Here is a 26,323-nt window from a genome sequence, read left to right as displayed (position 1 = left end):
GTACAGGAGATTGTCAGAGACTAGGGACATGGTGCAGGAGATTGTCAGAGACTAGGGACATGGTACAGGAGATTGTCAGAGACTAGGGACATGGTACAGGAGATTGTCAGAGACTGGGGACATGGTACAGGAGATGGTCAGAGACTGGGGACATGGTACAGGAGATGGTCAGAGGCTGGGGACATGGTACAGGAGATGGTCAGAGGCTGGGGACATGGTACAGGAGATGGTCAGAGGCTGGGGACATGGTACAGGAGATGGTCAGAGGCTGGGGACATGGTACAGGAGATGGTCAGAGGCTGCGGACATGGTAGAGGAGATGGTCAGAGAATGCGGACATGGTAGAGGAGATGGTCAGAGAATGCGGACATGGTAGAGGAGATGGTCAGAGACTGCGGACATGGTAGAGGAGATGGTCAGAGACTGCGGACATGGTAGAGGAGATGGTCAGAGACTGCGGACATGGTAGAGGAGATGGTCAGAGACTGCGGACATGGTAGAGGAGATGGTCAGAGACTGCGGACATGGTAGAGGAGATGGTCAGAGACTGCGGACATGGTAGAGGAGATGGTCAGAGACTGCGGACATGGTAGAGGAGATGGTCAGAGACTGCAGACATGGTAGAGGAGATGGTCAGAGACTGCGGACATGATACAAGAGATCAATGCAGCTTCACCATTGCCTGTCATGCAGGCCGTGTTTGCCCCTCAGATGCAGCCCACATGTGCCCATAAGATGCAGCCTGCCTGTGCCTATGAGATGCAGCCTCACCTGTGCCCATCATGCAGTTTGCCAGTGCCCGTCATGCAGCCTGCCAGTGCCCGTCATGCAGCCTGCCAGTGCCCGTCATGCAGCCTGCCAGTGCCCGTCATGCAGCCTGCCAGTGCCCGTCATGTAGCCTGCCAGTGCTCGTCATGCAGCTTGCCAGTTCCCGAATCAGAGCAGCAATCTCTGTGTGGCACGGAGCTGCTTTTGAATTGCCCGGGTCGCAGTAACGATGTCCCGTCTCCTGTAATCACGTCACACTGATTCAATGTCCCACCATTGGATCAGTGTGCCGTCTGTCACAGGAGGCGGGACATTGTTATGTGTGGTCTGTGTAGTTAAGCTCCGTGACTTAACGGAGATCGCGGTGAGGAGGGAGGGGAGGAGAGGACTGTGCCGCGCCACGCCAGAAGGACACTCCCATAATGGGCAGCACCAGGGACGGGGCCCCTCCCAGGCCCCCCCCATTTTCGGCGCCGTTATCGGCGAGATTTCCTTTTCGCCATTTTGCCATTTTCGGCCGATATGTTTCGGCGGCCGAAAATTCGGTGCATCACTAGATTTGATACAGTAATGTAATCTTACAAAGTTTTGTGTGTGTTCTGTATTTTTCACTCTTTTAAATTTGCCGCCGGGCTTTGCCCCCATGCGTCACGACGTTTGCAGGGAACGGAGCCTGGCACAGTGATGAATCGGGCGGAGGACAGAGCCCGCATATACAGTGGGAGGACATCGCAGGATCCTGGCGACAAGGTAAGTAACTTTACCAGGATACTGCGATGCAATCCCGAGTGTGGCTCGTGGTTACCGCTTTTGGTAATGAAAATTCCCCCCCCGAGCCAAACTCGGGAATACCACCAGAGAGGTTAATTGTTGCTGCAGATTTGTTTTTTATAGGTACTTATATAGCACCATAAATTTTTGGATATGCGCTTTACATATTTCTTGTACAATCATATCAGTCCCTGCCCTCAAGGAGCTTACAATCTAAGGTCCCTAACTAACAATCATACATACACATACTGGGACCAATTAACCTACCAGCATGTCTTTGCAGTGTTGGGAGGAAACTCACACAGGCACATGGAGAAAATGCAAACTCCGTGTAGGTAGTGCCTTGGTTGGGATTCAAACCAACAAACCTAATGCTGCTAGGCAGACTTGCTAACCACTTAGCCACTATGCCAACCAGATGCAGTGCAAAGCTTCATAGCTGTGGCATGTACAGTCCTGAGCGGCACTATGGGGGAGATTTACCAAAACTGGAGCACTGAGAATCTGATGCAGCTGTGCATGGTAGCCAATCAGCTGCTAACTGCAGCTTGTTCAGTTAGGTTACTTTCACACTGAGGCGTGCGGGCGCTGGTGGTACAGCGGCGCTAAATATAGGTTCACTGTCATTTTAGCTGCGCTAGCGGGGCAGTTTTAACCCCCCCCCACTAGTGGCTGAAAAAGGGTTAAAACCACCCGCAAAGCGCCGCTGCAGCGGCGCTTTGCAGGCGGGTTTGGAGTGTTCTCCCATTGTTTTCAATGGGAAGGGGCGCTTTAGGAGCGGTAAATACATCGCTCCTACAGCGCTCCAAAGATGCGGCTTGCAGGACTTTTTAGACCGCCCTGCAAGCGCACCGCTCCAGTGTGAAAGCCCTTGGATTGCACTGAGCGGCTCTTTCAGGGCGCTTTGCAGGCGCTATTTTTAGCACTTTAGCGCCTGCAAAGTGCCTCAGTGTGAAAGGAGCCTTAAGCTTTGGCAATAAAACCTGGAAGCTGATTTGTTTCTATGCAGAAATTAGCCTGATTTTGAACTCTCCAGTTTTAGTAAATAAACCCCTCCGTCTTTGTTTAGGTGGGAAGTCGAGGGGCAGTAAAATCATTGCTCAACTGCCTGCTTTTACAGTCCTCTGGCCGCCCCTGTTTTTACTGATTTAACAGACAGTGTTAATTTCGTTGACTAAGACGACGAAAACATTTTAGTCTACTAAATGAATACTATTTTAGTCAACTAAAATACGACTAAAACTAAAACAATTGAGATGACTAAAATAAGACTAAAACTAAAATGGCATTTTAGTCAAAAGTCTAAAATGGGACCAAAACTAAAATGGCATTTTAGTCAAAAGACTATGACAAAAACTAAATTGAAATTTGACTTCAAAATTAACACTGGTCTGTAGCGCATGTTCATACCTCAGTACCATAAATAATAACATATTCGATTTTTCACTCCAGCGGTATATAATGAGTTTGGAAATTGTAGAGAAAGGTTAATTAATGCATTACAATTTAATTACACCCATTAGATTTTAGACGACTAAAATTAATTTTTGGCGACTAGAATGTACTGGAGATTTAGTCGACTAAATACGACTAAAACTAAAACAATTGCAGAAGACTAAAATGGGACTAAAACTAAAATGCCATTTTATGCCGCGTACACTTGAGCGGACTTTACGGCAGACTTTGCCCGGCGGACTTTTCGACGTACTTTACGACGGACTTTCTGAATGAACGGACTTGCCTACACACAATCCATCAAAGTCCGTTGAATTCGTACGTGATGACGTACGACCGGACTAAAACAAGGAAGTTCATAGCCAGTAGCCAATAGCTGCCCTAGCGTGGCTTTTTGTCCGTCGAACTAGCATGCAGACGAGCGGACTTTTCGACCGGACTCGAGTTCAACGGATTGATTTAAAACATGTTTCAAATCTAAGTCCGTCCAACTTTTGAGCAAACAAAGTTCGCTGGAGCCCACACACGATCGAACTGTCCGACCAAATCTAGTACGCCAGACCAAGTCTGCCGTAAAGTCCGCTCATGTGTACGCGGCATTAGTCCTAAGACTAAAGCCCCGTACACACGATCGGATTTTCGGCAGGGAATTGTGTGATGACAGACTGTTGGCCTAAAATCCGACCGTTAGTATGCTCCATCAGACAATTGTTGTCCAACTTTCCGCCAACAAATGTTGGATGGCAGGCTAGTAAATTATATCGTTATATCGTCTGTACACAAATCCGTCATACAAAAGTTGAAAGTAAAAACGCGCATGCTCAGAATCAATGATCACCAAACACAACATTAGCAGAAGGTGCCCAAAGGGTGGCGCTCAAGAGCCGAAATTCCTCGTAGTACGTCACTACGTTTGTGTTTGTGGCACGACAATTGTGTACAGTTTGTATGCAAGACAAGATCCTGGCACACGCCCTTCGGACAAAAGTCTGACGCTTTGTTGACCAACAATCTGATCGTGTGTACGAGGCTTTAGACCAAAACTAAATCGAAATTTGCTACTGAAATTAACACTGCTAACAGATCACATCTAAGAAAAATCGAACTATGTTTGTTGCTAGTTGTAAACATGTCTACTATCCTAATTCTAGAATACCATGAAATGAAATGAAATGAAAGTTAGAACGTTTTATTACAGCTCCTGAAAAGGTTCTTGCGTCAGTGTGACTTATGTATGTCTGTTATTCATATTTATATTCAAAACATGTAAGATCTTTCTATATAGAAAACTGTGCTTTCAGAAACAGGTGTGCATACAATTATCTCAATCTTGTCATTTGCTCTGATTTTATCCTTCAGTGCTTAACACTTCAGCTCTCATTTTCCTTTTTATGGCATGGCATATAATTCTAATCTTACTGTACTTTTGCCTTGGATATTGAACTTTAATAAGAACATAAACAGAGCACCACGCACGTAGTGCAAGGTGAAAAGCTTGAACAGAAGCATTTATATCTAGGCTACTGCTGGAATCTGACAATTCAGTGTTTAGTTTTTATAAACACCCAGACATGCTGTATGTATGAGAACTTTTCATTTGACTTTCCTAAGTGTCAGGGGTATTTGATGGCTATCATCTACCTTACCTCACAAAATGCACACTCACAAAATGGGAGACAGGTGTATTAATTACATTTTTTTGAAAATGCTGATAGGTAGGGTTTTTATAAAAGAAGATTGATTTACTAAAGGCAAATAGACTGTGCACTTTGCACTTGCAGTTGCACTCCTTTTCCCAGACCTTAGTAAATGAGATGCACCCACACGGGTGCAAGGAAAAGAAAAAAATAAACAGCATTTTTGCTTGTACATGGTTGGATGATGGAGATCAACAGAGCTTTGCCACATTCACTAAGCTCTGGGAAAAATGAGTTCAACTGCACTTGCATAATTTCACTTCATGGCAAATGCTAGCCCACCCACTTTCCCTTTTTAATTTCACTTTAATATCTTTGAATTATAATTTCTACAGACAATTATGAAAAAGGATATTTAGTCCAATGTGGTCGTTTGATTCAGCCATTCTCAACCAGGGTTCCCTGCAACTGTAGAGTTCTTCCAGTTGTAGCTGTGGCTGATTGACCTTCCATTTGATAGTGTCTTAATAGTTCCTGGGTCAGCGTCTCTTGGCAGAACTAGCTGCATGAACCCCATGGTCTTTTTTAGCTGTCCCTGTAAGGGTGGAATTCTGAGCCCAGCTATAAGGGGGCATTCTTGACACTAGACATCAATGTAAGGGCATTTCCCACTTATCAGAGGTTCCCCAAGACCTGAACATTTTTTCAAGGTTTCCACTGGGGTAAAGAAGGTTAAAGGCTGGTTTACTTAAAGTAGAATTTTAGTCAGAAAATTAAGTCCTGATAGATTATTTCAGGCTGTCCCCTTTTGCAGGTATAGCTATGTAAAACATTAAAAATGTGTGTAGACATTTAAAATTCGGTAATACACTGTCTTATCCTTCTCTGCACTGTACCGAATTTGTAGAGGCCGATCTGCTGACAACCTTAAGGCCCCTTTCACACGATCGGACCGTTCAGGTCCGCCTGTCAGTTTTGACGGCGGACCTGAACGGGCGCTCCATGTTAGCCTATGGAGCGTCGGATGTCAGCGGAGACATGTCCGCTGACATCCGACCCCGTCCGATCCGCTAAAAGCAGACGTATGGCTCTACGTCCAGATCCGTCGCTGGCGGATCGGATCGGGTGAGATCTGACGAAAACGGACACGCTGTCCGTTTTCGTCCGATCCCTCCATAGGCGGCAGCGGCGCCTGACAAGCCCCTCCCCGCTCAGTGAGCAGAGAGGGACCTGTCATCCGCCGGCTCAGCGGAGATCAACGGACAGATCTCCCGCTGAGCCGGCGGACCGAGGCGGGCTCCGTAGAAACGGAGCCCGCCTCGTGTGAAAGGGGCCTAAGGCTCCATTCACACTAGCGCGTTTTTTGATGCATTTTGCATTTTGCAGAAATGCATGGGAATTTTTTAACATGGGTTCCTATGGAACATGTTCACATCAATGCCTTTTTGTTTCTCTGCATTTTTGGAAAGGGTCAGGGACTTTTTTTCATGCAAAATGCAGCGTTTTGCATGTAATAGAATTCAATGGACAAGCATCAAAAACGCAAGTGCACCGTTTTTGCACCGTTTTTGCACCGTTTTTGCAGCGTTTTTGATGCGTTTTTGCCGTTTTTTTTTTAAATTTTTTTTAAGACTGTAAAAAAAAACTGTAAAAAAAAAAACGCAAATCGCAAATCGCGGCAAAAACGCGGCAAAAACGCTGCTCAAAAACGTGGCAAGCATGAAAAAAAAACCTCCAAAAATGCTCAAAAGCAACATGCATAGGTGTGAATCGAGCCTTAAGTGGAATTAAACCCTCCTATCCTTTACAGCCAAGGAAGCTGCTTCTATTTGATCTGCAACTGCCATGGTGCTGCACTGTACATATGATCAGTTATGACACCAGCCATTTGATGGTCTAAGCCCCGGTTCACACAGGGGCGACTTGTCAGGCGACTTAGCCGCCTGACAAGTCAGGTCCCATTCTGTATTACGGAACCAGTCTGATAGGAGCGACGCAAGTCGCTCTGACTTAGAAAAAGGTTCCTGTACTATTTTTGGGGCAACTTCAGGCAACTTGCATTTACTTCTATACAGAAGTCGTTTTGCAAGTCACCGCTGAAGTTGTGTACAGGTTGCCTCTGTGAGTCGGCCTGCAAGTCGTGTTGCCCCTGTGTGAACCGGCAGTGACAGTTTAGTTGAGAGCAGAACCAATGTGACAGTTAGCAATCCCAACCTTCCAGGAATATAACTGTTTTTTGAAACCATTAAAGTGGTTGCAAACCCTGTTACACCACTTTTACTTACAGGTAAGCCTATAATAAGGCCTACCTGTAGGTACCGTGAATATCTCCTAAACTTGCACAGTTCAGGTGATATTCACTATATCCGCATGTGCCGACATTATCGGTACATGTGCACTGAAGAAACGGTGTGGGAGTGATGTCATCGTGGCTCCGGCCAATCACAGCGCCGGAGCCCGTGAACCCGGAAATAACTCCTGGAGACATGCCGCCGGTCACATCGGTGTGCGGGGACCGCTACAACAGCTTCGATCTAAGGTAAGTATTTCATAATGAGATAGTGTGCGATGCATACTAGCTCATTATTCCTTTGTTTTGCAGGTTTTTTTTAATCTGAGTTTACAACCACTGCTACTGTAGTGATACTACTTCAGCCCCGGAAGGATTTACCCCCTTCCTGATCAGAGCATTTTTTACAATTTAGCACTGCGCTGCTTTAACTGGTAATTGCGCGGTCATGCAATGCTGTACCCAAACGAAATTTGCGTCCTTTTTTTCCCACAAATTGAGATTTCTTTTGGTGGTATTTCATCACCTCTGCGATTTTTATTTTTGCAATAGAAACGTAAACATACCGACAATTTTGAAAAAAAAAAAGATATTTTCTACTTTTTGCTATAAAAAAATACAATAAACTAAATTTCAGTCATAAATTTAGACTAAAAAGCATTCAGCCACATGTTTCGGATAAAAAAAAAAAAAAAAAATCAATAAGCTTATATTTATTGGTTTGCGCAAAAGTTATAGCGTCTACAAACTAGGGTACATTTTCAGGAATTTACGCAGCTTTTATTTTATGACTGCCTATCTCATTTCTTGAGGTGCTAAAATGGCAGGGCAGTACAAAACCCCCCTAAATGATCCCATTTTGGAAAGTAGACACCCCAAGGAATTTGCTAAGAGGCTTGTTGAGCACATGGAATATTTTATATTTTGCCACAAGTTATTTTTTTTTGTCACAAGTGATTAAGAAATGACAAAAAAAAAAAAGTTGTCACTGAAATTATATATTGCTCAAACATGCCATGGACATATGTGAAATGACACCCCAAAAATACATTCTGCTGCTTCTTCTGAGTACGGGGATACCACATGCGTGGGACTTTTTGGCAGTCTAGCCACGTACAGGACCCCGAAACCCAAGCACCGCCTTCAGGCTTTCTATTTCAAATTGTTTTTATTGAAAATTTTCACTTTACAAAAATAGACATGCAACAAAGTCCAAGGTGTGGTTGAGTAAATTGGAGATCAACAAGTGTAAGATAACAATGAATAACACACTAATATAAAAACTGTCTATCAGCTCCCTTTCCAGCCACCCCCTGCACCCCATATGAGATCAGACTGTGCCAGGGGTAGCTGGGAAGTTCAGCCCATTACTTCCAAATAATTCGGAGTATTATTGTAAAAGTGAGCAGTCATTATAGCGAAAAACGTATGATTTTATAACCCTGGGCTATGAATGACTAAAGCTGATTAAACATTAGAAACTGTATAAGAAGGTGAGAATGAACCATTCATTCCGCACCTCATCAAGGCTATGCTTTAGGAACAGCAAAAAGACCAATAGCCAAAAATGTGAGTTTTTTGCCTGCAGAGGCTTATGGGTGTACTGAGTACGAAGAGAGACAGGATGTGAAAAGAATAAAGGGAAAAAAAGAGAAACTGGAAATCAGGAGGGAAAGGAGAGGTAAAGAGGAAAGGGATCAAACTTCACTGAGAGCTAGAAGTAGGGTCTAGGTGTGACGCAGGCTGGACCTATGTTGGGAAGCCACGACCCTAGAGCTAAAGAGATACTCCGATAGGTCGGGCCCAGGGATCCCAGATACGTTTGAATTTCTCCAAAGTGTCTAGAATAGTGTTGGAGATTTTTTCCTTGGGACATTATCCAGTAGATTTTTTTTGTTTGATTAGATGGTATGAAACTGAGGGGATTTCCAAGCACGTGTGATTGTCAGTTTGGCCCCTAGAAGTATGAAATGAATCAGAGTCTGAGCTAATTTAGGAATCTTGGGAATCCGACGGTTGAGAAGTGCGATAGTAGGGTCTTGATTAACCGCAATCCCAGTGGTCTTGCGGATTAAATCAATAACTTTGTTCCAGTAGCCCCTGATTCTAGGATATTCCCACAAGGTGTGAAGGAGAGTGCCTTATTCCGTGTACACACGAGCGGACTTCTCATTGGACTGAACTCCAAAGGACTTTTTGAAACGGACTTGCCTACACACGATCCCACCAAAGTCCGATCGTTTCAAACGTGATGATGTACAACCGGACTAGAAAAGGAAGTTCAATAGCCAGTAGCCAATAGCTGCCCTTGCGTCGTTTTCGGTCCGTCGGACTAGCATACAGACGAACGTTTTTTTCGATAGGGATCGAGTCCGTCGGAAAGATTTGAAACATGTTCTTTTTCTAAGGTCCGTCAGATTTTTCGACAGAAAAGGTCTGATGAAGCCCACACACGATCGGAATGTCCGACGGAAGATCCTTCCGTCTGACCTTTTCTGCCGGAAAGTCCAGTTGCGTGTACGCAGCATAAGTGGCCACAGCCTCTGAAGCAGAGGGGGGGTGACTGAGGCTAATATTTAGCGAGGCAGGTGGGAACCAGGTACCAGCAGGACATGACCTTGAGATTGGCTTCTATCAAGGAATTGTTGAGAATCCCTTTAAATGATTGGGCAAAGTTAGAGTGCAATGTGTCTTAGTGCCAATCTATCTCAAGGTTACGTTCCCAGCTCAACATATAGGTCGCTTCCTCCGATGGCTCAGCCAGGGCTGAGTATATCAGGGAGATACCCCCTCTTGTATCCATGACTGTGAAGCACCATTGCTCATATGGGGTTACTGATAGAGGGCTCGCATTTCGGTTCCATATCGAGTTCAGGAAATGGGATATTTGCTAATAGCAACATTTTTCCGAGGGGGGCATTTCTAGTTTGGAGACATAGTAGCTTAATTTGAGGGGGCCATTCGAGTTGGAATAGTGCCCAATTTAATAAAGACCTTTGTCTAGCCACCACTGGAAGGCCTTGATATTCATCCCTGGGGGGAATTGGGGATTGTGAAAAATGGGAGGCAACGGGTGCCAAGCTGATGTTATGGAATTTAATTTGTATAGTGAGTCACGTAAAGCTATTAAGTGGGACAATGTTGGTGATAGAATTGGGGGGACTCCAGAGCAAGTAATCTAAGCTGTAATTTGGAATTGCTTGTTGTTCCATCCCTATCAAGTCGGGTTTTGGGCCCCTAGAGTATATGGTAGATATTTGGCTTAGTTGTGCCGCCTGGTAGCACCACCAGAGGTTAGGTAGTCCTAAGCCCCCTTTCATTCTAGTTATAAAGAGGACTTTTTTGGGAGGCGGTACCCAGTTTTGCCCCAGATAAAACGAATGATTGCTGACTGAAGCTTGTTGATATGTAGTTTAGTGACAGGGATAGGGAGGGAGCAGAAAAGGCATAGAATTCTTTTTTTTTTTCTCAAACAAAAAGGTTTTATTGAAAGTAAGTTATTGCATACAGTTCCAGAGCGTAAACAGTATTTTACAAAATGTGGAAGATATCATACACAAAAGAAGCAATTAGTACATTGCATCGCACTCTCTTATCAGGTTTAAAGTACTTTGTAGGACTCATATAACCACCATTATCTTCCTTCTATTCCCCTATACATGAGCAAACATACATGTAATTCTCTCTGTGTATCCTTTTTAAATGTCTGATGACCATAAGCTTTAGAATAAGCGGTCGAACACCAAATCCACTGGTGCTAGACCGCTGATATATGATTTTTTCCATACGGAGAGTGATTCCCATTTGTGTGATCCATTCCTGCACCGTGGGCGGGACTTTGGATTTCCAGTGCCTGAGGATAAGCATACGGGCCTGAAACAGAGCTCTTCTAATAGCTGCTTAAGGATATCCTCAGTCAGGAGGTCATCTATTATCCCCAGCAAACATGGTTTAGGGTCTAAAGGTATCAGTATCTGGAAAACTTTGTTAATAGTATCGATGACATTGTTCCAATAGAGGTGCAATTTAGGGCATCTCCATAAGAGATGGATGAGATCTCCGTGATCCCTAGAACATCTGGTGCAGGTGGGGTCAGAGCCTATTCCCATACGGGCCAATCTAGCTGGGGTGTAGTGTACTCTAAAAAGTATAAAAAGCTGGTAGAGTTTTTGAGCAGCGTTCAACGAGCACATGGGAACTGCCTGCAAGGCTTCCTCCCATTGTTCTTCTTCAAATGTGTCAACATCCTGTTCCCATTAAGACACAACCTTCAGGGGTGTGTCCCTAAGGAAGAGATTTAAGAGCATGGAATAGCAATCAGATATAAACCCTTTATAATTAGTTATTTCAAATAGGTAATTGAAAATGGATGTGGGCTCCAAGATCCAAATGTCCGTACCTTTCTGGGCATCTATCGCATGTTTGAGTTGCCTATAATAAAAAAACATAGACACCAGCAATTGAAAGGCCTCTCTAAGCTCCGAGAAGGATCTCAATTTGCCATCTCTGAATATATGTATCATGTGTGACACCCCGTATTGTTTCCATTTCAGACCATATGGTATTTTTGCTATCTCCAAATAGTAATTATTTTCCCAAATGGGGCTATATTTAGTAAAGCCATCCACCTCCTGGAGCATCCTGACCTTATTCCAAATCTTCTGCATAAGAGCGTAAGTTGGGAAGAGTTTATTGGATTTAGTGTATTTCAGGGCCTCTAAACCTTCTGCTACCTCTCTCTTGGACGTGAACCGGAGTATTTGAGCCGAGGAGTCCCTCAGGTTCATTTCCAATTCTTGTCTAGGTCTTATGACCCTTGCAATGTGTTGCAATTGGGAGGCCAAATAGTACACCCAGGGATTAGGTAGCGCTAAACCACCATTGTCTTTGGGGCGCTGTAACTGCTCAAGTTTAATTCTAGGAGGTTTTGATAGCCATATGAATGACCAGAAGAGGGAGTTAATGATTCTAAAATTTTTTAAAGGGTTGACTATTGGGGAGTTGTGAAGCACATAAAGTAACTGTGGCATAAGGATCATCTTTATTAGGTTTATCCTCCCTACTTGGGATAGTTTCAGTTTACTCCATACTTTGACCCTATCGCGACAGCGATTGGTCAAAGGGGTTAGGTTTAGGTTGACGTAGTCTAATGTACGGGCTGTAACCTGTATGCCCAGATATTTAAGGGATGTCAAAACCGGGATATCCTGCATATTCCTTTGGGATGGGGATGGTTCACGGTCTAGCAGTAGCAGGGAGGACTTGGTCCAATTAATAACTAGACCTGAGTACTCCCCGAACCAAGGTATAGAATTCTTGGTAAAAGAGTCATCTTAATCGCATTCACCCTTCCCAACCAAGACATCTTGTACAGTGACCATTGGGCAAGGTCTTCCGCTAATTTTTTAAACATGGGTGGGTAATTATTTTTTGTATAGGAGATTGATGTTGGTCGTACGATGAATACCTAAACATGGAATGGATGTATTGTTCCAAGAAAAGGGAAAGTTGCTTTTTAATCTGTCTACCAGGGTCGGGGGGGGGGGGGGTCGATACATTGAGGGCTATTGATTTAGTCATATTGACTTGCAGACCCGAGACTCGACCAAAATTGTTTAGTAGTTGGAGGATATTAGGGGTTGAAATAAGAAGGGATGTTACGAAAAGGAGGACATCATCTGCAAATAGTGCACATTTATGGGTCGATTGACCACATTGGACTCCGTGGATGTCTGGATGACGTCTGATCACTATTGCCAGAGTTTCTATGGCAATTGCGAAAAGGAGAGAGGGCATCCCTGCCTTGTTCCTTTTTGTAATAGGGAAGAGGTCAGAGTAGTGTCCATGAAGTCTGACTTGTGCCTTGGTGTGCGAGTAGAGGGTCTCCAAGGTTTTGATGAAGTTAGGGCCGAAGCCCCATCTCCTCAGTGTAGTAAACAGGTATGGCCAGGTGACAGTGTTGAATGCATTTTGAAGGTCTGTGGATAGAAGATAGCCCTTCTGAAGGTCCTTCATCCCATCCCGACTTCATGAGGGATATAATATCTACAGCTCTCCTTATCTGGTCTGGACCCTGTCTCCCCGGAATAAAACCCACCTGGTTCTTATGGACATATGACCCTATGAAGGATGCTAGTCTGTTTGATTACATTTTTGTCATTATTAATTAAAGAGATTGGTATGTAATTGCTTACTTCGCTTGGGCCTTTGCCCGGTTTGGGGACCACAGAAATATATGCTAAATTAGCAGCAGAGTCTAAGGGAGAATAATAAACTTATGACTCGCGCTGTTAACAAAACACAGTGAATATAAATATAAAAGTGATCAGACATCACCTTAAACAAACTTCAAATATACATATGACCATATATCTTATGAAAAAAGGACATGTGCAAGAGTGAATAAACTAGCAACAAAGGCTGCAATATATTTGTGCAACAAAAGTTTAGAAAATTGTGAGTATTAGTCCATATATGAACACCCGAGTATGGTGTAAAAATCCAGTGAAGGTCCAGTTATATGGAAAACATAAGTGCTTGGGTCCACCACCATAAATAGAGTACCTGGCCGCTTACCAGAAACCCATGACCCCCGTTACAGAGGGTCTGAGTAAGCTGTTAAGTCCTGCTGCTCCGGACCACCATAAAGCTAAGATGAGTAGCTGGAATAGGACGTCAGGGACTGTAGTACAGATGGATAGATCCATGGAAAAAACCTGGCACTCAGCAGAGTGGTGTAACCATAAAGAGAGAAGGGGAGGGCTCCGATAGTGTAAAATCATAAGGCTTTATTAAAACAAAATAAAGTATACACTCACATGTAAATTCAGGAATAAACGTTCTTTGGAGAAGAACAGTCTGTGGCACCGGCCGGATGCTAACAGACAGCCCGTCCTAACAAAATATAGGTGTCTTGCGAGCCACAGATGGACTAATGCCTCTAAGGAGTAAACTATTTAGGCTGCAAGCACTGAACCACGTTTCATTGCGTGTAAATAGATATAAAATAGTAAATGTGCCCGCGCTAGTATAGTGTCACATATAAAATATATATTAAAAAAAATACTTTCACATATAAAACACATATAATGTGATAAATAAAACCATACAGGTAAAATATAATGCAAATAACTATAAATGATAAACCACCAAGTGCATATAAAGGTGCAATCGTGGTAATAACTAATAAAAGTGCAACGTGCTGAAATATAAATATCAAAACACTTTCCAGTGACAAATGAGTGTATATCCCAATTATTAAATACAAATCACAAAAAACGTGAATAAATAGTGTCCATAAAATGAGTATACATCATGCTTCTTCTGATGGGTGTATAAATCACAACACGTAAAAACTGTGCTCTCCCGTGACACCCCACATGTGCTTGCGCTCACCTTCAGTCGTGTGACACAGTAATTAAACGGTGTCAAAATAAGCATTGGGGCCACTGCTAGGCTCACTCAGGATACAATGATGCAAAGACACTCCTCTCAGGTGAAACTGCTAGGCTCACTCAGGTTACAATGATGCAAAAACACTCCTCTCAGGTAAAACCAAGATCCAAAATCATAGAAGAAACAAGAGGGACTCCATAGTGCAATATAGCCAGGACATTTATTAAAAGAATAAAGCCCTCCAAGAGGGTACTCACATTAGATGGGTGCTAGAGTGCACCAGACTGTACAGGTAAAATAATAAGCAGCTGATCGTATGGCGTGCGGTATGGCATGTGCAATCCTCCTCCTCTGCTGACAGCTCCGTCCTACCCCTCCCCGACGCGTATTCGGCACAGGGGTTTCGTGCCTTCGTTATCCCCCAGAGGAAGGCACGAAACCCCTGTGCCGAATACACGTCGGGGAGGGGTAGGACGGAGCTGTCAGCAGAGGAGGAGGATTGCACATGCCATACCGCACGCCATACGATCAGCTGCTTATTATTTTACCTGTACAGTCTGGTGCACTCTAGCACCCATCTAATGTGAGTACCCTCTTGGAGGGCTTTATTCTTTTAATAAATGTCCTGGCTATATTGCACTATGGAGTCCCTCTGTTTGTTTCTTCTATGATTTTGGATCTTGGTTTTACCTGAGAGGAGTGTTTTTGCATCATTGTAACCTGAGTGAGCCTAGCAGTTTCACCTGAGAGGAGTGTCTTTGCATCATTGTATCCTGAGTGAGCCTAGCAGTGGCCCCAATGCTTATTTTGACACCGTTTAATTACTGTGTCACACGACTGAAGGTGAGCGCAAGCACATGTGGGGTGTCACGGGAGAGCACAGTTTTCACGTGTTGTGATTTATACACCCATCAGAAGAAGCATGATGTATACTCATTTTATGGACACTATTTATTCACGTTTTTTGTGATTTGTATTTAATAATTGGGATATACACTCATTTGTCACTGGAAAGTGTTTTGATATTTATATTTCAGCACGTGGCACTTTTATTAGTTATTACCACGATTGCATCTTTATATGCACTTGGTGGTTTATCATTTATAGTTATTTGCATTATATTTTACCTGTATGGTTTTATTTATCACATTATATGTGTTTTATATGTGAAAGTATTTTTTTTTTTTTTTTTATATATTATATATTTTATATGTGACACTATACTAGCGCGGGCACATTTACTATTTTAGACAGCCCGTCCTGCTGGTCTTCGCAATGACAGTGGGAGGTGACGCGATGACACGATGCAATGATCTTGGGCGCGAGTCATAAGTTCATTATTGTTCACGTTGTGTGTTTGTGTCACATATAGGATTTTGCAGCTTGTTTTCTTACAGTTTGTCATAATTACTCACCCATCTTAAATGTTTTTCTGCGCTGGAGGTGTGGGGTAAATTTAAGGCTATTCTAGCTGATTCCAGTTTAGCCAGAGTGCCTGGCGTGGGTTTGCGTTTGTTTGTCATACTGAGAGTCTTGAACTCCTTCTCTAGGTTTGCTACATCCATCTGCCGTTCACACTTCAAATTAGAGGCTAGCTGGATAAGCTTTCCCCTCATTACCGCTTCATGTGCCCCCCATAGAGAGCTTGGGGAGATGTCAGCTGTATCATTAATAAGGAACAATTCCCGGAGTTCTTTTTCTAGCATGATACAGTGTACTGGGTTGGTCAAGATGGGGGCTGGGGATCCTGTAATTTTAAGGGTAACTGAGTGGTCTGACCATGGTACTGCATGGATAGAGGCATGGGATACTGTGAAAATCTCTAACGTGGGGATGAAGACGTGGTCTATTCTAGCATACGTTCTATGTGGGGCTGAGAAGTGTGTGTAATCCTTTGCCGAAGGCTTTAATTCTCTCCAAGTGTCTATCAGGCCTAGTGAATGTAAGAGCTGGGCAATGCGGAGGCTTTGTTTGGGGGGGTCTTTTTAGGTGGGGGATGCCTTGTGCTGATTTGTCTAAGAGGTGGTCGAAGGTGATGTTGGAGTCGCCTCCCATTATTACCCTGCCTTCGCAATGAGGGGAGAGGGAGGTGAGCATCAAGGAGAAAAAAGGGTGCTTGGTCTTGATTCGCGGCATAATAGGAAATAAAGGTGTACAAAACACCATCAATGTGGCCCTTGACTAGAATGTATCGACCCTCCCTATCCCTGATGGTTTGAGAGTGTGTAAATGAGGTCTGTTTGGAAAGGAGGATAGCAACCCCTCTTTTCTTAGCTTCTGCATTAGCAAGATAAAAGATGGGATAATTGCGATGTAGGAAGGAGAGGGTGTAGCTTTTTAGGAAGTGAGTTTCTTGAAGTATAATATCAATGCCCCTAGAATGGTAACTATGAAAGGCCTTGCGCCTCTTAAAGCAGAGTTCCACTTAAAAAAAAAATTTAAAGTCAGCAGCTACAAATACTGCAGCTGCTGACTTTTAATAATCAGACAGTTACCTGCCCCAGGGTCCAGCGATGGGGGGGATCGAAGCCCTGCTCGTCCCCCCCCTCTGCTCTGCGGTGCCGGCATTGTAACTGTGGGAAGCCACAGCCGGGCACCCACTGCTGAGCATGTGCGAGCTGCGCCTCACGCCATGACTGGCCACGCAATCATCTGGGACCTGTGACGTGTCCCAGATGATTGCCCAGAGGGAGGGGGGAGAGGTGATCTTCCTTCTGGCGCCCAGGGGTGCGCCAGAAGGAAGTGGGAGCTGGAATCCTCTGAAAAGAGGGTATCCACTCCCAAGCCCCCCCCCGCCAAAAAAATGACATGCCAAATGTGGCATGTCAGGGGGTCACCTTCTCTTGAAGCGGAAGTTCCATTTTTGGGTGAAACTCCACTTTAACCTGGGAATTAAGGCCCTGAGTGTTACGGGAAGCAACCCTGAGAGTCACCTGTGGGGGGTTGGAGTCAGCCATGGATACGAGGAGGGGGGTGCGAGTATATGTGTAGGTCCAAACTGAGGAGATCTGTGCGAACCCAACGTCAAGGCTGTCGAGATTAGATAAGATTTCCGTGAAGGTTCCTGTAAGGGATAAAAGAAGAGGCAGACATGAGGAGGAAAAAGGTAAGGAAGTAGAGGGGTGAGAAAGGCATGGGGTCCAGGATAATGGATATATTGGACTACTTAAGTGCAGGACAGGCCAGCCAAGTCCTGCTCCGATACCTAATGTGATGTAGGGTTTGGTAAAGTGGCAACCCTGGTACAGGTTGCTATCCTGGTGTCACTAGAGAAGAATTACACCTCTAAGTCACAACAGAGCTCTGGCCGCTAGGCCCCCTGTGAATAAAATGTGATAAGAGACCTGCGTATGAGGATACTAGGAAATATAAACAAAACATAAGAAAACAACAGTCATGAGTTCTGATCAAACATTTGGGTACCAACTTGGAGAATACTATACTGAGAAAGGTCAATTGGGATGAGGGGAGGGCGGAGCAAATTCCAAAGTGGACAACCTCACCAAATCGTTTGATCTCAGTCACTGGCTTGTCGGGTACAAGCCCACAAGGGAGATAAACTTGCAGAAATGGTTGCACCTCCAAGTAAACAGAGTAGAAGTATAGTTATCCGGTGGGGGTGGAAACTCTAGTTCAGTGGGTTGAGCAGAGAACCAGGTGGGTGTGGGAGAGTCAACCACACTGTCGGAGGGTATGACCGTCCGAGTAAAGGGAGACAGCCGTCCCATATGGATCAAACCGACTTGGGTCTCATCTCTGGGGGATGGAGTCTTGGTGCTTCTTCGATTGCTGTTTGTTTCACAGCAGGGTCAGGGAGCTGCTTGGAGGAGGCCTCTTGGATGAGTTTGGACGCTGCACTGTCTGCTGGGGTGACAATTCCTGGGAAATAAACCCAAGCTGAAGGAGCAAATGTTCACCCTCCTGGAAGCTTGTGAATCCATATGATTTGTCTTTGTACTGGAACTGTAGGCTTAAAGGAAAGGACCATTGGTATTTTACTGATATCTGTGCTAATATTTCCAGGAGAGGTTTGAGGGATCTCCGTTTCTGGATTGTGGCTGGAGAAGTATCTGCAAATATTTGAATTTTATGTCCTTGTATTGAGAGGTTGTCAAGGTTACAAGATTTTCTCATTATTTTCTCTTTCACTGCATAATAGTGGGGTTTAACCACGATATCCCTCGGAAGCCCGTCCTGGCAAGGGGGTTGCAGTGCTCTGTGGGCTCTGTCTAGTTCAAGTCTGTGACTTGGGATATCCAGTATGATATCTTTTATGAACAATTTAACAGTTCCCTTAATGTCCATAACTGATTCAGCGATACCTCTTACGCGAAAAGTGTATCACCTGCTTCTATTCTCCAAATCAACTAATTTAGAGACTGCGATTTCAAGTTTGTCTTGCAGCATTTGAATGCATGTTGTGTTCTGGTTAGTGCGTGCGGCCATATTATCCACTGCCTGTTCAATGACATCCTTACGGGCCCCAAGGCTCTGCAGGTCTGCCTTAATAAATGATGTGATCTGTATGGCATTTTAAGCTAGTCCTGCAGCCAGCATTTCTGAAAAGCTATTCAATAGCTGGGCCATGTCAGGGAGATGGCCTTGAGGCAGGGGAGAGGCCTGCTGGGAGCCTGCATGGCTGAGAGGAGTGCTCAACAGAGGGGTATGGAGGAGATCTGCCATTGTCCTCCTTAGGAGCGACTCGGTGGGGGCTGAGGAGACACTGTGGTTACATGTGTTACTCACAGGATGGTGTGATCCGCAATCGATTCCTGGTCTCCTGTGCCTCGGCATGGAGGAGCCGCGGCCTCCATCTTGAGGGATACAGGGGTGGATAGGCCGAAATCGAGTTGACAACTGACCTCCTTCTTGGGGTGATCTCCTGACATGCGGGTAGATGCTCTGTCTTTTCCAGAGTTGGGGGAGGTCAGTCTCGGGGGGGGGGGTTGGGGTCCCGCTCGAGTCTGCTGGCTTGGGGCTTTAGTGAGGCCGGAGCGGGTCGGAGCTCCTGGATAGTGCGTCTTCCCGGAATTCCTGCGCATGCGCACTATGCATTCAGGCTTTCTAAGAGATTAAATTCATGATTTCACTCCTCAGTACCTATCACAGTTTCGGAGGCCATGAAATGCCCAGATAGCGCACACCCCCCCCCCCCCCCCAAGTGACCCTATTTTGGAAAGTAGACGCCCCAAGCTATTTGCTGAGAGGCATGTTGAGTATTTTGCAAATCTCGCTTTTTGTCACAAAGTTTTGAAAATTGAAAAAAGAAAAGCTGCAAAATACTCACCATGCCTCTCAGCAAATAGCTTGGGGTGTCTGCTTTCCAAAATGGGGTCATTTGGGGGGGGGGGGGGGTTGTGCTATCTGGACATTTCAGGGCCTCTGAAACTGTGATAGGTAGTCAAGAGTGAAATCACCATTTTACGCCATTAGAAAGCCTGAAGGCGGTGCTTGGTTTTCGGGTCCTGTGCGCGGCTAGGCTCCCAAAAAGTCCTACACATGTGGTATCCTCGTACTCAGGAAAAGCAGCATAATGTATTTTTGGGTGTAATTTCACATATGCCCATGGCATGTTTGAGCAATATATCATTTAGTGACAACATTGTGGAAAAAATAAATAAATAAAAAATTATTGTCATTTTCCCGCAACTTGTGGCAAATTATAAAATATTCCATGGACTCAACATGCCTATCAGCAAATAGTTTGGGGTGTCTACTTTGCAAAAAGGGGTCATTTGGGGGCTTGACCTGTCCTGGTGTTTTATGCACAACATTAGAAGCTTATGCCACACATCACCCACTCTTCTAACCACTTGAAGGCAGGGATGCTTTTTAGCCCTTTCTAACGCTTTTTGTTTACATGAAAAAAAATATATATATTTTTTTGCTAGAAAATTACATTTTACAATTACATTATGTATATATTTTTTTTAAAGGAAAGGCCCTACAGATTAAAATGGTGGGTGTTGCACAAAATGTTTTCACACAGTATTTGTGCAGTGATTTTTCAAACGCAATTTTTTGTGAAAAAAAAAAAAACACTTTTTTTAATTTTAATGCACTAAAACACACTATATTGTCCAGATGTTTGGTATAGTATAAAAGATGATCTAATGCCGAGTACATAGATACCAAACACGACATGCTTTAAAATTGCGCACAGCCGTGCAGCTGTGACAAACTACATACATTTTTAAATATGGGGTCTATTAGACTCTAGATCTCTCCTCTGTCATCAAAGCATCTGACCACACCAAGCACCCAATGGTGCTGTTTATATCCGGCGAAGTCATGAAATGCTCGTAGCTTCCGGTTTCTTAGGCCATTGAGATGATTGGAGCCGTTCTGATCTTTGATCAGCTCTATGGTCAGCTGGCGGCTGCATTATCAGGTTCCCCGATCAGACAGGAGAGCCAGAGAAAACCAAGGAAGACAACAGGAGGGGGTGCGGAGGGGGGACGTTCCCTCCCACTGCTTGTAAAAGCAGTCTAGCGGCTATATAGCTGCTAGGATTGCTTTTACATGAAAGCCAACCACTGGCTGAAATGAACAATACCAAGATGATACCTAAACCTGCATGCATCATTCTGGTATAACCACTCAAAGTCCAGCAACATACCAATACGTGGGCATATATTATAATGTTTTTTTTTTCATGCAGCCTTTGGGCTGAACGAAAAAAGATATTGACAGGTGGGTATGCTCACCATTAGAATACCGCCCTGCATCCACCCACTTCTAATGATGGGCATACGTACACCGTTTTTTTTAACTGTGGTAGTGAAATCACCTCCTACATCGCTGGAGTCGCTGATTTACGTATCGTGAGAGCAAACGCTGTTGTTGTCAAGATGGATAAATCAGTGCTGCAGCTGAATGGTGTACCTGAATAGCAAACAATGGTAACAATAAAACATTAACTCAATAAAACAACAATCTGTGCCCAAAAAAAGAGAGTAAAAAATATATGCTGAAGCAATATATCAAGATAAATAAATCAGTGCCGCAGCTGAATGGCTTACCGGAAAACAAAAAAAATAGTTAACAATAAAACACAGTAAACAGTAAAGTATAAAAGAATTACATACCTGAAAAGCAAACATGATAAAACATAGTAACAATAAAACATTGCAGTTTAGCACAGAATAAAGTAAAAAAGAGCAGAACAATAGAGAGGGAATAGAGAGAGAGAGAGAGAGAGAGAGAACAATAAAATTACAACTATTTTTGGCTTTTTTATTTTATATATTTTTTTGTTTTTTTACACTTTTATTTGTAACTGTAACTGTAACAGTTTGGTTCCAGGTTCGGGTCTCTCAAAATGCGATGGCATCTTTGGAGACCCTGTGAAAGTGTGTCCTAGTCTGTGCAGTGCTGTACCCTATGCTAATACTTCACTAGTGTGTGGTAGCGTTCAAAACATTCACCGATGCAAAGACCAGGATGGTCAGGACAGGAGGGACAATAATAGCAGATGTCGCGCCTATATCCGCGATTCCTACAGACACAACATTTTCTTTGGGGTGATCGTTGGGTAGAGGTACCAGGGAGGACATATGGAAAATGCCTCTCATGCAGCCGGCTTACTGAATTTACGTTGGGAAATTGAGGCACAGCACCGTCTGGAAACAGAAGGGCTGTGACGATCTCTTCCTGGAATTTAAAGAAGGATACATTTCGTCCTGACGCTTTGTATAGCACATAAGCGTTCAGCAGAGCCAATTGAAATAAGTATACAGACACTTTTTTATACCAGCATCTGGCCTTACGGGCAATTAAGTACGGTGCCATCAACTGGTCGTTGAGGTCCACCCCTCCTTTATTAAGGTTGTATTCGTGGACACAGAGGGGTTTCTCCACAACACCAGTCGCCGTTTGAATTTGGACCATCGTGTCTGTGTGAAAGGAGGACAGAACGAAAACATTCCATTATCCCTCCACTTCACTGAAGCAAATTATTACTTCTCAAGCAAGCTCTCTCCCCCAGCCTAAGACACGAATCTACAAGCCACTGGGGTAAGCCCCGCCGATTCGTTTGCACAGTGCTACATGCGCCAATTCCATGATCAAACAAGTGACTAAAAAGTGGCACGCTCGTGTAATAATTGTTCACGTACAAGTGGTACCCCTTTCCGATTAAGGGTGACAACAAGTCCCACACAGTCTTACCAGCACTCCCTATGTAGTCTGGGCAGTTCTGCGGCTCGACATGACTATCTTTTCCCTCATAAACCATGAAACTATATGTATAGCCTATTGCCCTGTCACAGAGCTTATACATCTTGACCCCATATCTGGTACGCTTGCTGGGAAGATACTGTTTAAAAGACAAGCGGCCAGAAAACTTAATCAGGGACTCATCAACGCAGACAACTTGATCGGGAGTAAACAAGGCTGCAAACTGTTGGTTGAAGTGGTTTACGAGGGGCCGAATTTTGTGGAGCCAATCGTATTCAGGGTCACCCCAAGGGGTGAATGGGGGGAGTACGGGTGCTGCAGAAGTGGTCGCCTCTCAGTTAGGATTGGCAAATGTAGCAGGAAGGGCACTATGAGCTCGACGGTCCTGTTTTTGTCTTCTTGGTGGCTGTGGGACTCTACTTGTGCTAGTCACCGCACCAGCTTGAGCTGCACTTATGGGACTTGCCACGTCACGACGTGATACTGCAGTGCTGGTTTGACTATGATCAGGATGTACTAGGCCACTGGTGCTTGCCAGTTCACCAGAAGGATGAGCGGCACTAGTACAGGCTCTCTGCTTCATGCGAGAGCCCTGCGGTTCTACCACCTCAACAACAGCAGAAGAACAGAGTCGGGTACACCTGACCTTGGCAGGGACCACTACTCTGTCGTCAGAGCTATCTATCAGGGTGCCGCTGCTGTCTATGGGTTTGAATACTGAGCCTGAATCTGACAGATGGGTGACTTCCTCTTCACTCTCATCTGTCATGCTCAGAAACGTGTAGGCCTCTTCAATAGTGTACCTTTGATTGGACATTTTGGCCTCTAAATTTACTGGTACAACTAGTGAGACTCACAGGAAAAAAGAGCACCTGACTGTCAGCGACCGCTTCAAACGCTACTAAATAAACTGTTAGCATTCGCAGGGATCAGGCCTGACTCTGCAAACGCTGCAGTTATGTGTGTTGTGTTTTTGTAAGTGACAGTGATGATTGTTACTGCACTTGGGTGGGCTGGGCTGGGCGGAGAGGCTAAACGCAGGTGCTAGCAGGTATCTGGGCTGATTCCGCAAACGCTGCGTTTTTGGGAACCCTAAACTACTGGGGATGCTAGTATAGATCTGATCAGATCAGATATTTGTCCGTTCAGACACTATACTACTAAGGGAGGTGTATGGTGCGTGCTTGGGTGTTAGCGCTACTGGCACTAATCTGACGCTGCCTGGGGTGACGCAGACCCTAACTGATGCTAAAACCTAACTGATGCCACCCGCCTGCGGATCAGGGGGTTAAAAATGTATTGGATAATATACAGCAGGGCCCTGACGCTATAAAAAAACAAATTAACCAGTGTCACCCGTAACACTAATACAGTGATCACTGGTGACAGGGGGTGAAAGGGTTAACTAGAAGACAATCAGGGGGTTAAAACCTTTATTAGGTAGTATATGGGGGTACCTGACACTATAAAAACCTGATGGCGAAACAAATAAACTAACCGGCTAACCCGTGACAATAATACGGCGATCAGAAAAAAGATCTATTAGTGACACTGGTGACGGGGTGAAAGGGTTAACTGGGGGTCGATCAAGGGGTTAAACCTTTATTAGGGTACACCCCTAAACCCCCTAACACTTATTACAGTCACAAATGATACCGATGCAGTGATCAGTGAAAAATCTGACAACTGCAATTGGTGACACAGTGACAGGGAGTGAAGGGGTTAACGGGGCGGGGTGTTAGTGTAGTGTTGTGCAACTCACGATTAGACATCCTCTCTCCTCTCTCTGGAACCGAAAAGAATTCCAGAGAGATGATATCACTTCCCCTGCCTGTGTTTACACTTACAGGCAGGGGAAGCATTTTCATTCGCCAGAAATCATTGGCCTGGACCTGAGGACTGATCGGTTCTGTAATGAATCCGAACGCCACAGGCACAGTGGGAGCGAGGGAAGTACAGGTAAACACATTTGCGCACCCGTGCCATTCTGCTGACATATATCGGCGTGCGGCGGTCGGCGGGTGGTTAAAATGATAGGTTTAGTTCTGCTTTTTGATTTACTGCTGCTCACAGACTCATGGGCTTCAGCAAAATGTCTGCCTCTAGCAAGAAGAAACAGGGGCAATGTTGGAGGCAATTTACAGCACACACTAATTTTGGTAGCATAATTAATAATGTTGAATGTATGTTCCTGGCTAAAGAACATTTTGTTTTATCAAGTTGTTATGGGTAAAGTTCTGCTTTGCCTAAAGAAAATAGTAAAAATTCATAGCAGTGTGTAAACCATTTAGCTCAATGCATCTGAATCCAGGGATGATGTGGTTAAAACGAATGAAAACATTTAATAATCACAAGGATCTACAGACAGTCTTTTATGTGGCCATTATATTTCAAAAGTTCTATAAAAATACAATTCCACATTCCACATTCAACATTATTTTCACATCCCTTTTCCAGATACTTTAACATAAGAGCAGATCCAAGGTTCTTGTTTCATTTTCTCATATGATATGTCATACTGCCTTTGTGCAAAAAGTTCACTGTACTATAACCAATTCCCGCTATTGTTATTAAAGTGGAACTAAACTCTCCTTTACTTTGCAGCTAAGGAAGCTGCCATCTTAGCCTCTGTTTGATCTGCAGTTGCCATAGTGCTGCACATGTGATCAGTTATAACACCAGCCATTTGATGGCTTTACAATGTGGTTCAGAGCACAAGCAAATGTGACAGTTAGTATTCCTGGCATGCTTTGAATGTAACTGTTTTTTTAAACCATTAAATCGATGGGTTTAGTTCCTCTTTAAAGAGAATATTTCACAGAGCAACTGCCTGCTGTTCTATTTTACTGCTTGTTCAGCAGTGATACTAAAGCTGGCCATACATTCCTCATGAATCAAAATTCACGTAGTGGGTGGTCTTGTCAGCACCCTCCCTGACGTCATCCTATGATAGAAAATCAAAGGAGCTGGGTGGAAAATTGGTGGCCAAACAGTAGCTGCATCCAGTCTGATGCAGTGACTGTTTGAGTATCGCGTCAGAATACAATAGGGATGCCTCCTCCTGCACTGTATAGCGCAGATGGAGGAATATGTTAGATCTAATAGTGTATGGCCATCTTAAGCCAATTTTATTATCTTGAGATACTTCCATCTTATTTTTCTTACATGGGTATTTTGCTTTGTGAAATGTACCATTTGAAGCTTGACAGCCATCTATTGGTCGTAGGATCCACCCACTGCCTTCTGTCGAATACAAGGAAAGAGTGGACCTGATGGGGAGCTAGTGTCTCAGCTTCCCCATTAGGCTTTGCCCCCTACAGTTTCATTCCAATGCCCCCTTGGTAATCTACTCACCTTGTAATATTGACCCCTTATTCAATAAGTAGGTCAAAGAAAGTCTGGAATTTTAATTCTTCTCTGATCCCAGCCTAGGTGGTTCTTGTGCAAAACTCTAAAAAATGTCATAGAGAGGAAACAGACACTCTGAACAAAATTCTTTATTTATATAAAATAACCATACATAAAAATCACACTCACGTGTGGATGTGCTGATGCTAGCAATAAGCATATAATTCTTATGGACTCATCAGGGATCCATGTTGGATTCAATGTTAGTGAACACCAGCGCCGCACTTGCATGGTGACGTTACGGAATCAAGCCCACCCATTGCATTTCACCTTCAGGCTTCTATTGCTGCTTTTAAGAAAAAAGGTTAAGTCTTGTGATTCCTGAGAGTCCTCGCAAGGGTCTCCCTGTCTCTTGCTCCATCAATGCTAGGTGGATCAGGTAAGTTATTGTTAAAAGAGAAGTTTGTTCGTTTGTTTCTAT

General features: G+C 44.2%; 1 protein-coding gene across 1 annotated transcript in view; it reads left to right on the top strand.

Moving 5' to 3' along the window:
• Positions 1 to 26,323, top strand: part of LOC141128789 (amine oxidase [flavin-containing] A-like) — a 201,021-nt gene that overhangs the window by 15,102 nt on the left and 159,596 nt on the right. The window lies entirely within an intron of this gene.

This window comes from Aquarana catesbeiana, linkage group LG02 (genome assembly GCF_042186555.1).
Source record: "Aquarana catesbeiana isolate 2022-GZ linkage group LG02, ASM4218655v1, whole genome shotgun sequence".
Classification (NCBI taxonomy): domain Eukaryota; kingdom Metazoa; phylum Chordata; class Amphibia; order Anura; family Ranidae; genus Aquarana; species Aquarana catesbeiana.
The sequence above is the reverse complement of the archived record's forward strand: the minus strand, read 5'-3'. Positions and strand labels throughout refer to the sequence as shown.